This window comes from Scyliorhinus canicula, chromosome 4 (genome assembly GCF_902713615.1).
Source record: "Scyliorhinus canicula chromosome 4, sScyCan1.1, whole genome shotgun sequence".
In the NCBI taxonomy this organism is placed as follows: Eukaryota; Metazoa; Chordata; class Chondrichthyes; order Carcharhiniformes; family Scyliorhinidae; genus Scyliorhinus; species Scyliorhinus canicula.
In genome coordinates, this window is record NC_052149.1 from 106,858,831 (window position 1) to 106,873,723 (window position 14,893).

General features: G+C 46.0%; 1 protein-coding gene and 1 long non-coding RNA gene across 2 annotated transcripts in view; both read right to left on the reverse strand.

The window, feature by feature from the left end:
* LOC119964231 overlaps positions 1-14,893 on the reverse strand; it is a 901,051-nt gene that overhangs the window by 133,230 nt on the left and 752,928 nt on the right.
* On the reverse strand, positions 11,940-14,716 carry LOC119964897. Its single transcript, XR_005460388.1, has 2 exons — positions 13,765-14,716; positions 11,940-12,521 (listed from the first exon to the last, which is right to left on the reverse strand). It is a non-coding gene; the product is annotated as an uncharacterized LOC119964897 (long non-coding RNA).

Below are 14,893 nucleotides of genomic sequence, written 5' to 3' on the forward strand. Positions count from 1 at the left end.
TCTGCCTGTACAAAGCTGTTACTCTGTGTGTAAAATAAAAAGAGAGCTTTAGCTTGGCCTCACTGAGCTTGCATAATAGCTGCAGATGAACAATGACGGTGCTCCCCAAACGCCCGTTATTTTCCCACAAGTCTCCCCCGACCCTTCTATCTTTTGGTTGGGAAAAATGCAACTATCTTGGAAAATCCCATACTGCAACGCAAATCCGAAGCGGTGTGTGGATTGTCGAATTAATTTATAATACGAGAATTAGAACCATTAAACAATCGATCAGGGGTCTTGTTAACAGTCAACATATTCTGTTTAGAGCACAGGTTATATACAGCACTGCCAGGAATTGAAGAACATCAAGGTGAAATCGGAAACTTCACTATTCCAATGATTGTACTCTCTCTGTCTCTCCCCCCTCACCCCCCCCCCCCCCTCCCCTGTAAAAGATTACTGGAGATGTTGTCCCTTATCAGTAACTAAATATTTTGCAACCAACCTGGACGATTCTAATGGTTGCTGTAAATTTTTCTCATAAAACAACTAATGACATCCAAGGTGCAAGGGCGAGGAGCAGGAGGTAAAGAACGCATTGCTGAGGAGTCACTTGGGAGCTGTAAAAAGGTACTTTATTTCAATAGCTAAACATTTATTTTCACTCAGCATTTAATTTTTCTTTCTCTCTCTCTCCAGCACCTTCCCAAATAAACACCGAGACCAGAACTCGGGACTTCACCTGGACCAGAACAGTATAGTGATGCCACATTTAACATTTTGAAATCCAATGCGCAGTCGGTCCTTTGCTAACACATCTGATTTGACGTGTTGAACCTATCGGGACACAACAATGCGTTAAAATACAAGAGGCAGACAACGACTTAACTTCGCATTTAGTGAAGTTAAACCAATTGCTGTTTTCCAAAGCACCCCACACACACACTGACACACACAAACATAACCCCACATGGCTGAATTTACAATGTGGTGATTAAAAGCCCCCTTCGCGGTTGCACGGCACAATTGTCCAAATCAAAAGGCGCACTCTAAGTATTCGAGCCCTTCTCTGCGAGGGGCAAAAAGCAGAGGTTGGTGCAGTGAATGAGGAGGGCTCTGGTGAGTGCAGACTCTTCCATCAGTAATGATATGGCCAACATCCATCCACCGTCCCTCTTGGCGAGGCAACGGCCTCTGTAGAAATGCTTTGAAGGTCCAGAAATGGCCAATTAAATCAAAAAGTGGCGTTTCTAATTTATGAATGAGTCAAGCACGCCAAATGTTCGCGAGCTGAACAAAACAAAAATCGCTTAATTACTTAAAAGCTGGGTGACCGAATAAAGATAGTGTATACAAATTATTATGGCTCGCCAGCCAAGATATATTCCACACAGATAGATGCCACTCAATTATTGTAATTCCACCCCCCCCCCCCCCCGCAATCCATCCCATCGCATCCCACACACTCACGATTTGTCTCAGTCTGTTCAGCTAATTCGCGAGATAACCTCAATATGGGAAAAATAAACTCAGTATTTGGAATGCATAACTGTGCAGAGAGCGACAACTGCCTGCTCAACACAGCCATCACCGCACACTGAAAATCTCTCTCTCTGACATACCGAGGAGTTGGTGTCCTTGTCCTCCGGACACCGGGCATGATAGCTCTGCAGGGCCACATTGGGCTCGCCCAGTAGCTCCAGGACCAAACTCTGCTGAATGTTCCGCACTGCCGAGCGCTTGCGGTCGAACATGCCGTGAGTACCCACATCGGGGCTCCAGATCGAGGCTTGCACAGGAGACGGAAAAATCATTTGGGGGGGGGGGGGTACCGGCTTAAAAAATCATGTTTCCAGCATTGAAACTTCGACTGCAAAGCCGGCTTTTCTAATCTCCCTTCTTCTTTTTCTTCTTGTTGTGTTGCAGCACACCCCCCCCCCCCCCCCCGCGGAAACTGCCCCAGCCTCACTGTCTACTGAGCAACAGCTGCTGCTGGCCAGCGTTGCATTGTCCCCTCCCACTCCACATCCAGCTCCAGCTCCCTCCCACTCCGGCTCCTACTGCCGCAGATTACCTCCCTCTCGGCCATCAGCGCTGATCTCATCTCCTCCATTCAAATGAGCGCCTGGTGTGTGTGTGAGAGAGAGAGAGAGATCCTGGCAGGAACCCAGACAGGCACAACCTGGCCCGGAGTAGGCAAGGTGCGAATTTGGAAATGCTCACATCTATTCGCTCTACATCAACGCGGAGGCTTTTCTAATGGGAAAAAAAACAAACGTACACATGATGCACAATCAATGGATACAAAACGTAGTTGAAAACGAAACAAAAGGCTTTAATCAGCAAGAAGTTAGCCCGGCAGCAGACATACAGAAATGGCCTGGCTGCTGGGGAACACGGGTTCTTATACCCCGCCTCACAGGCGGAGCTACCCTCTCTCGATCAATAAGAATACAGAGAACACGATACTTGGGCCAATGGGCAGCGAGCCCTCTGCACCAATGGCAGCTCACACTCCCAGGTACCATAATACCCCTAGTCATACTACAACACATTTCCTTATATTAAGTGTCTATTGCTGTTTAGCTCACTGGGCTAAATTGCTGGCTTTAAAAGCAGACCAAGACAAGCCAGCAGCACAGTTCGATTCCCGTAACAGCCGCCCCGAACAGGCGCCGGAATGTGGCAAATAGGGGCTTTTCACAGTAACTTAATTTGAAGCCTACTCATGACAATAAGCGATTTACATTATTGTTCATTAGAATAATAATAATTGGAGTCTTCAGCAATGATGAGGGAGGCTGGCGACAGGCTGCATTTGTTTTCCTTAAGAGCAGGGAAGACTGAAGGGGGACTTGATTGAGGTGTACAAATTATGAGGGACATAGATAGGGTGGATGGGAAGCAACATGTTTCACCATAGTAGAGGGTCAATAACCAGGGGGCATAGCCACCCGAGTGGGTGCGCGTGGAGGAGGCCTCCTGCAAGAGGATCTCCTCCGGGTCCTCGCCACGGCAGCACTCCCATCCCACCCAAAAAACACTCCAGCAACCCGGTGGTGATAGCCACCCTCCAGTCCTGGAACCAACTACGGCAGCAATTTGGCCTGACCAAAATGTCGGATTTGCTCCTAAAAGCTCCCATCTGCAACAACCATAGGTTCACACCAGCGCTGACTGACGCACCCTTAAAAAAGTGGGAACAGGACAGAGGGACACTGACAGTTAGGGACCTATGTAGGGACAGCAAGATCGCAACACTGCACGAGCTGACAGAGAAACTCCAGATAGCCAGGGAAAACGAGCTAAACTACCTCAACTCAAAAACTTCCTATGGACGGAGACAAGGACGTACCCACAACAGATATTACTGGAAGAGTTACTGGACGCAAGCATCCCAGATAAAGGGAACTGTAGCAACATGTATGAACGACTGGTAGAAAGGGCCGACACCGTACTGGATGCAACAAGAAAGAAATGGGAGGAAGACCTGGGGATTGAAATAGTGTGAGGACTCTGGAGCGAAGCACTGCATAGGGTCAACTCCACCTCCACATGCGCAAGGCTCAACCTGATGCAACTAAAAGTGGTACATAGAGCCCACTTAACAAGAACTCAAATGAGTAGGCCCTTCCTGGAGGTGAAGGATAGATGTGAAGGATGCCAAGGAGGCCCGGCCAACCATGCCCACATGTTCTGGTCTTGCCCCAGACTTGCAGGGTATTGGACAGCCTTCTTTAAGGCAATGTCCAAAGTGGGTGGGGAGGGGGTGTGAGGGTGGAGCCATGCCCGGAAGTGGTGGTCTTCGGGGTATCAGGCCAGCCAGATCTATTCCTGGGTAGGAGGGCGGACACCCTTGGCTTTGCCTCCCTGGTCACCTGCCGTTGAATCCTGTTCGGCTAGCCAACCAAAGCTGCAGACTGGCTGTTCGACTTCTCAGAATCTCTCCAAATGGAGAAAATCTAATTTGCCACCTGAGGGTTGGACGACGGCTTCCACAGAACGTGGGAACCATTCACCCAATTTATCTGCAAACAAGTAAATGGTCCTCAAGTTCTATTAGCAGAACACTTCACCTTCAAATCAATGATTACCTCAATTGTACGGCACATTAATCACAGCTCTAGCAGCCATGGTGCATGAATGCATCTTTACCCAGTTTTAATAACATTACTGCAAAAAGTAAAATATGACAACTTCTTACATTCACCATAATCCCACTATAACTTGTCACAGTTGATCTTACAATGTACACAAAGATACCCTTTTCTAAATGGTGTTAGTCCCTGCACCTTCCGAATGAACCCATTTTGAATAATTGCACAATACATAGATTTTAGTTGTATTCATGAGCAAAAGTGAGATTACCCTGCCATTGAGACTTGGGCTGCTAAATACATGTTTGAGGACATTACTGAGTGTTCACTCTGATTCAACAGTCAAACACTGGTTGTCTAGGCATGTATAGTTCAGTGATGTGGCAGACATACGTGAGCGTACTGTAGCACTTGTTGTCTGTTAGCCTTAGAGGAGGAGAGGGAATGAACGAATACCATAACTAAACTAAAACCTCAGACCTTATTTTGTCTTTTGAGGCACCTTTGACCGCACTGGCAGCCTTATTTGATGTTTTGCCAAAAAGACAGCACTCAGATAGTGCTGCACTTCCACAGTACTGCACTAAATTATTAGCCTGGATTGTGTGCTCAAGTCTCTTGAGTAGGGCTTGAACCCTCAACCTTCTGCCTCAGAGGCAGGTGTTCCCACTGAGTCATAGCTGAGTCGCATTTGCATAAGGAAGAGCTCACATTCAGCGAGAAAGGCAGATTGTTATTCGCCAGCTTCCACACTTGTGGAAGATGGGACCTGTACGAGCTGGATGGGTTGCACCCCAGCAGGACCCAGACCAATATCCTTGCTGGGGTATTTGCTAGCGCTGGTGGGGAGGGTTCAAACCAGGGTGGCAGTAGATTGGGGACATGAGCAGGGAGACAAAAGAGGGGAAGACAAAGATAGAAATGAAAAACAGAAAAGTAGAAAGCAAAGGTGGAAGGCAGAAGAAACAAGGGCGAGCAACAAATAGGGTCATAGTACCAAAAATCATGTGTAAAAATGTTAAAAATACTAGTCTTAAGGCACTGTATCTGGATGTATGGAGTATTCACAATAAGGTAGGTGAATTAACAGGACAAATTGGTATGCATGGGTACAATATGGTTGTGATTATGGAGACAAGGCTGCAGGGTGACTAAGACTGGGAATTGAACATCCATGGGTGTTTGATATTTTGGAAGGACAGACACAAAGGGAAAGGAGGTGGCGTGGTGTTGCTAGTTAAGGATGAAATCAGTGCAATAGTGTGAGAGGATATTGGCTCATAAAATCTAGACATAAAAACAGTCTGGGTGGGGCTAAGAAGCAACAAGGGATGGACAACATTAGTGGCAATTGTCTGGAGGCCTCCAAACAGTAGCGGCAAGGTAGGAGGTGACATTAAACAGAAAATTCAAGATGCATGCAACGAGGGTGCTACAGTAATCATGGGTGACTTCAATCCACATATAAATTGGACAAAACAAATTAGAAATAATATTGTGGCAGATGAATTCCTGGCATGTGGGTTTTCTCCAGCCGCTCCGGTTTCCTCCCACAGTCCAAAGATGTGCAGGTTAGGTGGATTGGCCATGATAAATTGCCCTTAGTGTCCAAAATTGCCCTTAGTGTTGGGTGGGGTTACTGGGTTATGGGGATAGGGTGGAGGTGTTAACCTTGGGTGGGGTGCTCTTTCCAGGAGCCGGTGCAGACTCGATGAGCCGAATGGCCTCCTTCTACACTGTAAATTCTATGAAATCTATGGTTGTTTAAATCAGTATGTTGAGGAACCAACTAGGGAACATGCTATCCTCGATTATGCAATGAGAAATTAATGGGACTGAAAACCAATAAATCTCCAGGGCCTGATAACCTACATTCCAGGGTTCTAAAGGTTGCCATCATGGAAATAGTGGATGCATTGGTTGCCATCTTCCAAAATTCCACAGATTCTGGAACATCCCAGCATTGGAGGGTGGAAAAGGTAGCCCTGCCATTTAAAAAAGGAGGGAAGGAGAAAACAGGGAATTCCAGACAGGTTTGCGCCTTACATCAGTAGTAGCAAAAATGCTAGAGTCTGTTATAAAAGATGTGCTAACAGGATACTTAGAAAACATCAACGGAAGTAGACAAAATCAACATGGATTCATGAAAGGGAAATCATGCTTGACAAACCTACTGGGGTTTTTGAGGATGTAACTAGTAGAATAGATAAGGGTTAACTAGTGGTGTATTTGGATTTTCAGAAAGCTTTTGATAAAATCTCACTTAGGAGGTTAGTGTGCAAAATTAATATATATGGGATAGGGAGTAATATATTGGCATGGATTGAGAATTGGTCAGCAGACAGGAAACAGAAATAAATGGGTCATTTTCAAAATGGCAGGCAGTGCCTAGTGCAGTCCTGGAGGGATCAGTGCTTGGACCCCAGCTATTCACATATTTACCCAGTGAGTGGACAAATATCTGGCAGATGCAGTATGAGGTGGATAAATGTGAAATTATCCACTTTGGACAGAGAAACAGATTGGCAGAGTTTTATTTAAATGGTGCTAAATTAGGAAACGGTGAACTACAAAGGGACCTGGATGTCCTAGTACACCAGTCACTGAAAGCAAACATGTAGGTACAGCAAGCAGTCAAGAAGAAAAATGGTATGTTGACCTTCATTGCAAGAGGACTTGAGTCCAGGAGCAATAATGTCTTACTGCACCTGTCCACAGGTGAGACCACATTTTGGAGTATTGTTGGCAGTTTGGTCTCCTTATCTGAGAATGGATATACTTGCCATAGAGGGAGTGCAGCAACATTTACCCAGACTAATTCCTGGGATGGCAGGATTGTTGTGTGAGGAGAGATCTGGTCGACTGGGCCTGTATTCACGGAGTTTAGAAGAATGAGAGAAAATCTAATTGAAGTGTTTAAAATGTTGACAGGACTTGACAGACTGTATGCAGGGATGTTGTTTCCTCTGGGTGGAGGGTCTAGAACAAGGGGTCACCGTCTCAGGATACAGGGTAGACCATTTAGAATTGAGATGAGGAGAAAGTCTTCACTCAGAGGGTGATGAACGTATGGAATTCTCTACCACAGGAGGTTGTGGAGGCCAAATCACTGCATATATTTAAGAAGGAAGTAGATAAATTTCTAGACTCTAAAGGTGTCAAGGGGTACGTACGGGAGAGCGCTGGAGTGTGGCGTTGAAATAGAGGATCAACCATAATCAGTCTGAATGGAGTTGGCTCAATGTGTCGAATAGCTACTGATGCTCCTGTTTTTTTATGTTTCTATGCCAACGAACTAACCAACCACTTGTCTGGGGCTGAATCACACAGCTCATCTGCTGCTAGTCTTCCACAGGAAACAGGTGCCAAAATACTACAAATTGGACTGGCTCAGCATATGGAAATCCCCAAACACAGCACTTCATTCTTGCATTATGAGCAAGTTAGCTATAACAAATATGAAAAATTCTAACTATGTCTGCTGTGGTTAATAGCGTAAAAAGTCAGCTTGGGTGGGAATGACGAAAATGATGAAAGCTGCACAAACTGTGAATTGAAAGCAGAATAAAATCAAACCAGTGCACTTAACTAAAAAAAAAAGCCGGTGTTTAAAGTTGACTGAATTGAAACTCACTAATTAAGGAATACATTCAAATGTTCAAGTGGCTTTACTTAATTGATGTCAGTGTGTGTACATTTTTAATTATGATGAATTGCCAAATTTTGCAATGCTGATATTGTTATTGTTGACAAAGCAAACTGACAGCAAAACAAGGTAACGGATTGGAGGAGCTTGGCAGCCATTAAACCAAACAAGTATACTCATTGCACTGTCGTCCTCCTGTGTTGCAGGTATTTGTGCAAGTGCTAGATTTAATTCGTAGCTACAATGAGTGTTTAACTTTGTGGTAGATACGTTGTTTTCCCTACAGCTTTCAACATTATCAAGGTTCATGTTGGGAAAGATCCAAATTAGCAGCAATTCAAAACAAATTTGGACCAATCCATAAATAACTATCTTACACTTCATCAAGTCTGGCAACATGCAAAACACAAGATAAATAAGTGCTAATTTCACACATGTTAACGAGACTTTACAAAGTAACCATATATGCTTAGAAATTGAACCACAAAGCTATTGATTTATTTTGTCCAGTTTGGAAAGACTTTGTTCACGATGCCGTACCCTGACTCTTCATATGAAAAACATTTCAAAGTGGCTGTCCCATTTCAACTTTAGTGTTTGATTTTCTGCCTCTTGTGTTAAGTGCCTTGGGAGGTCTTGTTACATTAAGGTATAATTGAAATGCAAGTTTTTTGTGATGATCTCTGATTCTACAAGCTGCATTTGAATCAATGAAAGTTCCGATTACAGTTTCTTATTTCTTGATCACACCGAATTGAATGACCAATTAGGGCACTGAAAGAGTGACCAATCGGACAGTGAAACACTGTCCCACTGATCAACTGTTTGGAAAAGAAATTTGACATCCCGGCCGGGGTCTTTACTCGACAGTTGCCATTGGGCTGTTTTAGCTCAGTGGGCTAAACAGCTGGCTTGTAATGCAGAACAAGGCCAGAGCACAGGTTCAATTCCCGTACCGGCCTCCCCGAACAGGGGGCGGAATGTGGCGACTAGGGGCTTTTCACAGTAATTTCATTGAAGCCTACTTGTGACAATAAGCGATTATTATTATTGGTGCCTCAGAACTTTTTCAGAAATGATTGGTCAGCGGCCCCATTGGGGATCGCCACTCAGGGTTTGAGATCCCTGACCTATTGGACAAGGGCTACTGTACAAAACAAAAGTGTCCGCAGGAGAGCTGGGGTTATTGTTCTAACAGTGGGATACCAATGACGTTACTGAAAATTGAACAGAAAATGTCACATTGATGTAACTGATGTACTCTAGAGGTTGGGGCTAAGGCAAATTGTTGGGCCAGAGGCGATGGAGCTTTACTCTCTTTTTAACCCATGCCATGGGATTGCTTGATGCTGACCTCCATCTGAAAACATAGAATGGTTAAGTCTCTACTAATATCTCTCATCTTCACAGAAGAGAAAAAATGATGCAATTTATCCGTCAAAACTTCTTTTGGGAAGGCTTGACTATGACATGGTCATTTTAGAGATTTCATTAGCAAATCAGTGGACCTCTGCCTGGCAACGTGAATTCTAACCTTTTTGTTAAAGGGCATTCGATGTGGATAAATCACTATGCATTACCTCCCTCCAATATAAAAGCTTCACCTGGAACAACATAACTGAGACAACTGTGTAAAACTTAAAACCGACAAACTAACTGCAAGATGCATTGCACCAAAATATCAATAGCATTTCTGAAACCTACAACCTCAACCACATAAAAAGACAAGTGGCAGCAGATGCATGGGCCACCGTCACTTCCAAGTTCTTCTTCAAGCTTTACCATCCTGATTTGAACATATATATACTTCATTGCCTCAGAAACAAGAGGCTGGTTTCTCCAAAAATGGGGCGATGTCCCCACGCCGGCGTAAAAATGCTGGCGTTTCACGCCAGACTTCCTGAAAAAAATATAGAGCTTACCTTCGGGGGGCTGGCAGGGAGTGTTTCACCCAGCTTTAGCTGCGGATACAGGCCCCCGCACCTCCGGTTCCGAGTGGCCGCCCGTTTTCGGCCAGTCCCGCCGGTGTGAAATAGACATGGCCCATCACGTCTAGCAGGGTCCTCGGAGAGGGCACGGGAAGATACGGCCCCGGGGGGGGGCCTCACCTTGGCCTGGCCCCCAGTCCGGGCCCACCAATCTGCAGGTGGGCCTGTGCCGTGGGGGCACTCTTACCCTCCGTGCTGGCCTCTGTAGGGCCCGCCGGCGCGGAGAAGAAACCCCCTGAGCATGCGCAAGAACACGCTGGCGGTTCTGCGCATGCGCGGGACCACGGCGGCCCTTCGGCGCCAGTTGGCGTGGCTCCAACCCCTCCGCCTCTGGCCTAGCGCCCGGAGTTCAGAGGACTCCGCAACTTCCGGCTGGCCTGACACCAGAGTGGTTTGCACCGTTCCTGGCGCTGGCATCGGGCCATCCGGCCAGTTGTGGGCGAATCCCGCCCATGAAATAGCTCAGGGGCGGGATCCTCCGATTCCCCACCGGATTGGAGAATCCCAGGGGGGTGGCGTGAATACCGCCCCGCTGCTCCGACGCTGGCTGCCGTACTCTCCGGCGCCGCTTTGCGGATGGGGATGGGGTTTACGCCGCGCTGGTTGGGGGCCGTTGGCAGTGGCCCCGCCGGCAACTGTCCGGGTCTCGATGGGTTGAGCGGCCGCCCGATTTCGGCCAGTCCCGCCAGCGTGAAATGGACCCACCGTTCAGGGCCCACTGACCTGCGGGCGGGCCTGTGCCGTGGGGGAACTCTTTCCCTCCGCGCCAGCCTCTGTAGGGCTCTGCCATGGCCGGCACGGAGAAGAACCTCCCTGCGCATGCGCCGGAAACACGTCGGGGAGTCAGATCGGGGAGGGGAGGGAACCCTGCAGAGGTGGGAGTTAGAGGTAGGGAATACTGTGGGGGAGGAGTGGTTCATCAGGGGGCGGGGGGGAGGTGGTTGTAAGGAATAGTAATGCAAAAGTCTCAAGTGGTTATAATCCTTCCATTTCTTTCGGAGTAACTATTAGTGTAACACTGGTGGAACCAACAAAAGTTAGCGATTTAAATCGCTTTGTTGGATGGTTCCCAGCGCAGTGCAATTACCAGGGGAATTCAGTGCTTTTGGATAATTGCCTCAGAATTTCCCAGTGAGATTCCCCAGCAAAATCCTTGGGTCCCCACCAGTTTCCTCCTCTCCGCCTTCCCTCCCCCCGCCCCCCGTGCACCGCCAAATCCAACACCGGTGAGCCCAGCAGTTAAGCCACAATATTTTCTAATGTTCTGATGATTTTTCGCCAGAGGCTGCACACAGTCAGTGCCCTCGAGATTGATTTTAAATCCCTGGAGCCTCCAGACCCAATTCTGGAGTGTTGGCAACCCAGATCAAAAGCCTTCTATTGTGTTTCCTATTCCACATGACGAGGTTGTCTCTGGAATGCGAATACTTTTGCTATAAACGTGTCCTCCCACAGCCTCAATTCAAGCTACTTTACAGACAGACACAAAATTGCTTACTGGTACTTGAGGCTTCAGATATGGAAGAGCAATGTGAAAGCAGCTCAGCCCAGACACTCAGAATCCTAGTTTTAAGGCTTTACATGTTACAGGTAGAATCTAAAATCGAACTGACGGAGTGGATAGTTAAAATTAGCATCTTATCAGCCGTTTACAAATCTGCTGTCACATGGAGCCCGAATGCTTGGAAGCTGGCACAGTTCTGTGCATCACAGATCGGCCTCTAGGGCTCAAGAGCTTCATTATTTAAAGAGTTTATGTCCTGATTAGATGGCTTTCGGAAATGGTGCCAAGTTGGAACAGTTCGTGATTATTCACACTAGAGGGGGCTGAATGTGAAATTCTATACACAAGCACCGTCAGAAATATCCAACTGATTAGGTACGTAAGGGTGAGTAATGTTTACATGCAAGACCTGTAAGAGGCATTTCACAGGAAGCATTGCAACAGAGTCAGCACAAACCAGGTCATGGTTCAGCACGCAAGACACAAGCCCATTTCCATAGTTTCCTGAAATAGCCAAGGGTGCACTATTTTAGGTTGATTTCCACCGCATGGACCATCTGCTAGAGTATTTTCCCAAAAAAAAAACAGCTTCAATTTTTTGGCTGACTGAAGAATGATAGGACAGCAAGAAAACTTTGTTCACTTTCAACTCCAGAAGGAAACCCAATAAATGGTGACATCATCATCGCAGCAAGTCAGATTAACCAAAACGAAACATACAATGTAGATAAAATACTGGATTGATTTTATTTTGTCGCTTTTCAATATGCCAAAATAGATGCAGAATAACTGTTTAATGTTAGCGGAAATTTTTAAACATTGTTCCATTTTGATCTACTCAGAAAAGATCGACTTGGAGGAACCTCCTGAATGAAGGGACACACTTCTTCTAGGACACCAGATGGCAAGAGGCGGTCTGAAATAATAATGTAATAATAATAAAAGGAGCCTGAGAAAGGAATACCAGCAATGAAGAGTCCAAGGATTGACGCCATCTCCTGGAAACACCTGCCAAGTGTACGGTCAAAGATGTGGCTCTATGGGCAGCATGGTAGCACAGTGGTTCACACTGTTGCTCACGGCGCTGAGGTTCTGGGTTGGATCTCGGCTCTGGGTCCATGTGGAGTTTGCACATTTTCCCTGTGTCTGTGTGGACAACCCAAAACGATGTGCAGGCTAGGTGAATTGGCGACACTAAATTGCCCCTTAATTGAAAAAACGAATTGGATACTCAAAATTCTTCTAAAAAGATGCGGCTCTAGGATCAGCCTCATCAGCCATGCAAGAATCCACAGAACCACGACCTGTAACACAGAGTTTCTTAGGTGAACAATCATATTCGCTAATGAGTGATCACTGAACAAGATAAAAAGGTCAAGTGATGATGATTCTTTGCTATGAGGTTAAGATGTAGTAATTTACCAGTGGTGGAACGGTGGGACTGTGGTTAGCACTGCCACCTTATAATGCCAGGGACCCGGATTTGATTCCGACTTCAGCTGACTGTGTGGTGTTTTCACATTCGCCCAGTGTCTGCGTGGGTTTCCTCCTGGTGCCCCTCTTTCCTCTTACAGTCCAAAGATGTGCAGGTTAGCTGCAATCGCCAGGCTAAATTGCCCCTTAGTGTCCAAATGGTTAGATGAGGTTAGAGGGTAGGGCGCGGGTTTAGGCCTCGATAGGGTGCTCTTCCGATGGGTCAGTGCAGAGTCAGTGGGCTGAATGGCCTTCTGCGTTATAGGGATTCTATGATTTCACATTTGCAGCCCGGGTGAAATGTGGGGATTGATTCCTCAACACCATCCTGCAGGATTTCCCTAATTTCCGTTTGAATTACACACCTGACATGGATCGGCGGCGCATGAATGCAAAGAAAGTGGCCTACTCCAGCCAGCTTGGAGAAAAACAGGCTGCACAGGACATCCATTCCCACCAGGAGCTCTGCTGCGCCACTGGGAAACACATCAACCAGTCAATACCGATGTGAACTTGTTTTACGAGTCATTGAACACCTTGACGTACAGGTCACATGATAACAGGTTAATCACTTGCCACACAATGTTCGACTAAGAGAAGTCAAAACATGCCCTTCACCTGGTCATCTAAGACATGTGTGCCGTGACTTGCTGTCGGTGTGAAGGTTTCATCAAACGCAAGACCTGACCCGGCTCCAGCGCAAGCGAGCGCGAGCAGGAACTTGCCTCCTCCAGGGAGAGCGAGTGCCCCCTCAAGCTTCACCGCCAAATCAGCCCCAGTGCTGAGTTTCAACAGTGTCCGTACCCCTTGATGACACATAGTCCTAACGAATAATGCAGGGCGAAATGTTTGTTTTCCTTTACTTGTCCCCCCCCCCCCCCCATTTAAGTAAGGAAAGATGCATGTGTACAAACATATATTAAAAAAACTGCAATTCTGGTTATACAAAAAGCCTCATTCAATATTTCCATTTCAAGTTTTCTTTAAAACAGCTGCTAGAAAAACACTCAAAACACACTCACTTCCAACTATTTTTCCCGCTCCCCCGCTCTATTTCAGCCAAAATATACTAACCAACAAAGGAAAAGAAGCCATTCTTCTGGACCATATTTTGCACTTGCCTCAGCACGAACCACAGTGAGAAGCAGATAAAATGGGAATGGCGCAAGTCATTCTTGCAGTGAGAGGTGAGATCCACCAGGTATTCCACTTTCATTTCAGACTTTCCCCGCTGAAGCAGAAATCTGCTCAGACCTCAAACCAAATGTCAGCCTGTTGCAGAGTGCTCGCACGATGCCTGTCCCTGGATGAGAGAAAGATGAATTCCCTTCCCGATGTTGACAGAGGAGATGTTCAAGCAACAATTGACGGAAGTGAGTTGCTTAGCTGGTTTAATCTGCATCATGCTCCCACACAGACTGTGTGACTCCTACTCTGGAGGAGGGAGAGAGAGAGAAAAAAGCAGCTAACTTGGCGGTGCCAAGAAGCTACTCCAGATTTCCAACAATCTTTTCACATTTGACACAAGTGCTTCTTTGTCGTTCTCGCTTTGTCTGATACATCCAAGTAACGCCTAAGCCAAAAAGTCCACATTCAACAGATTAAAAAGATATCCAAAGTTCTTCAATTGTAAAACAAAATTGAATTCTCAACATCTCGTCACAGACTTAGTAAAGAAAAGAGGCAATCTCAAAAAGTACCAAAGCATTCCTAAGTGTTGGTGTCATTTTCCAAGTGTAAAAACAAAGTTTGAGGACTTGTAATGCTTCCAGAGAAAGTTCTGAAGATAATAGAGACATTAATGGCTGTATTTCAAAGCTGGGTTAATCAGCCAGTGTACCTGCAAATTTTGGCAATGGCCAATCTAATTTAAACTCAGGTAAATGAGCAATTGCAAATACATTTTAAATACACAAAACCTAGGCAGCCAAATAGTGCTCTCTCTCTCTCTCTCTCTAATGAAGTGAGTAACTTAAAAACAGACTATTTTGTTCAACTTGAAGATAACAAGTAGTAATTTGCAAAACATACAACTTGTGAGCCCGGTCTCTGCATGGATGTGTATTTTCTTCATGGGGGCTGCTGCCCTGGTTTATGTCACTGTTTTTTTTTCTCTTTTCCACTCCATCCAGAACCAATAAGGGAAAAGTACGATCAAGTTACAAAAAACAAATGAACAGATATAATTCCATGAAAGCAACAT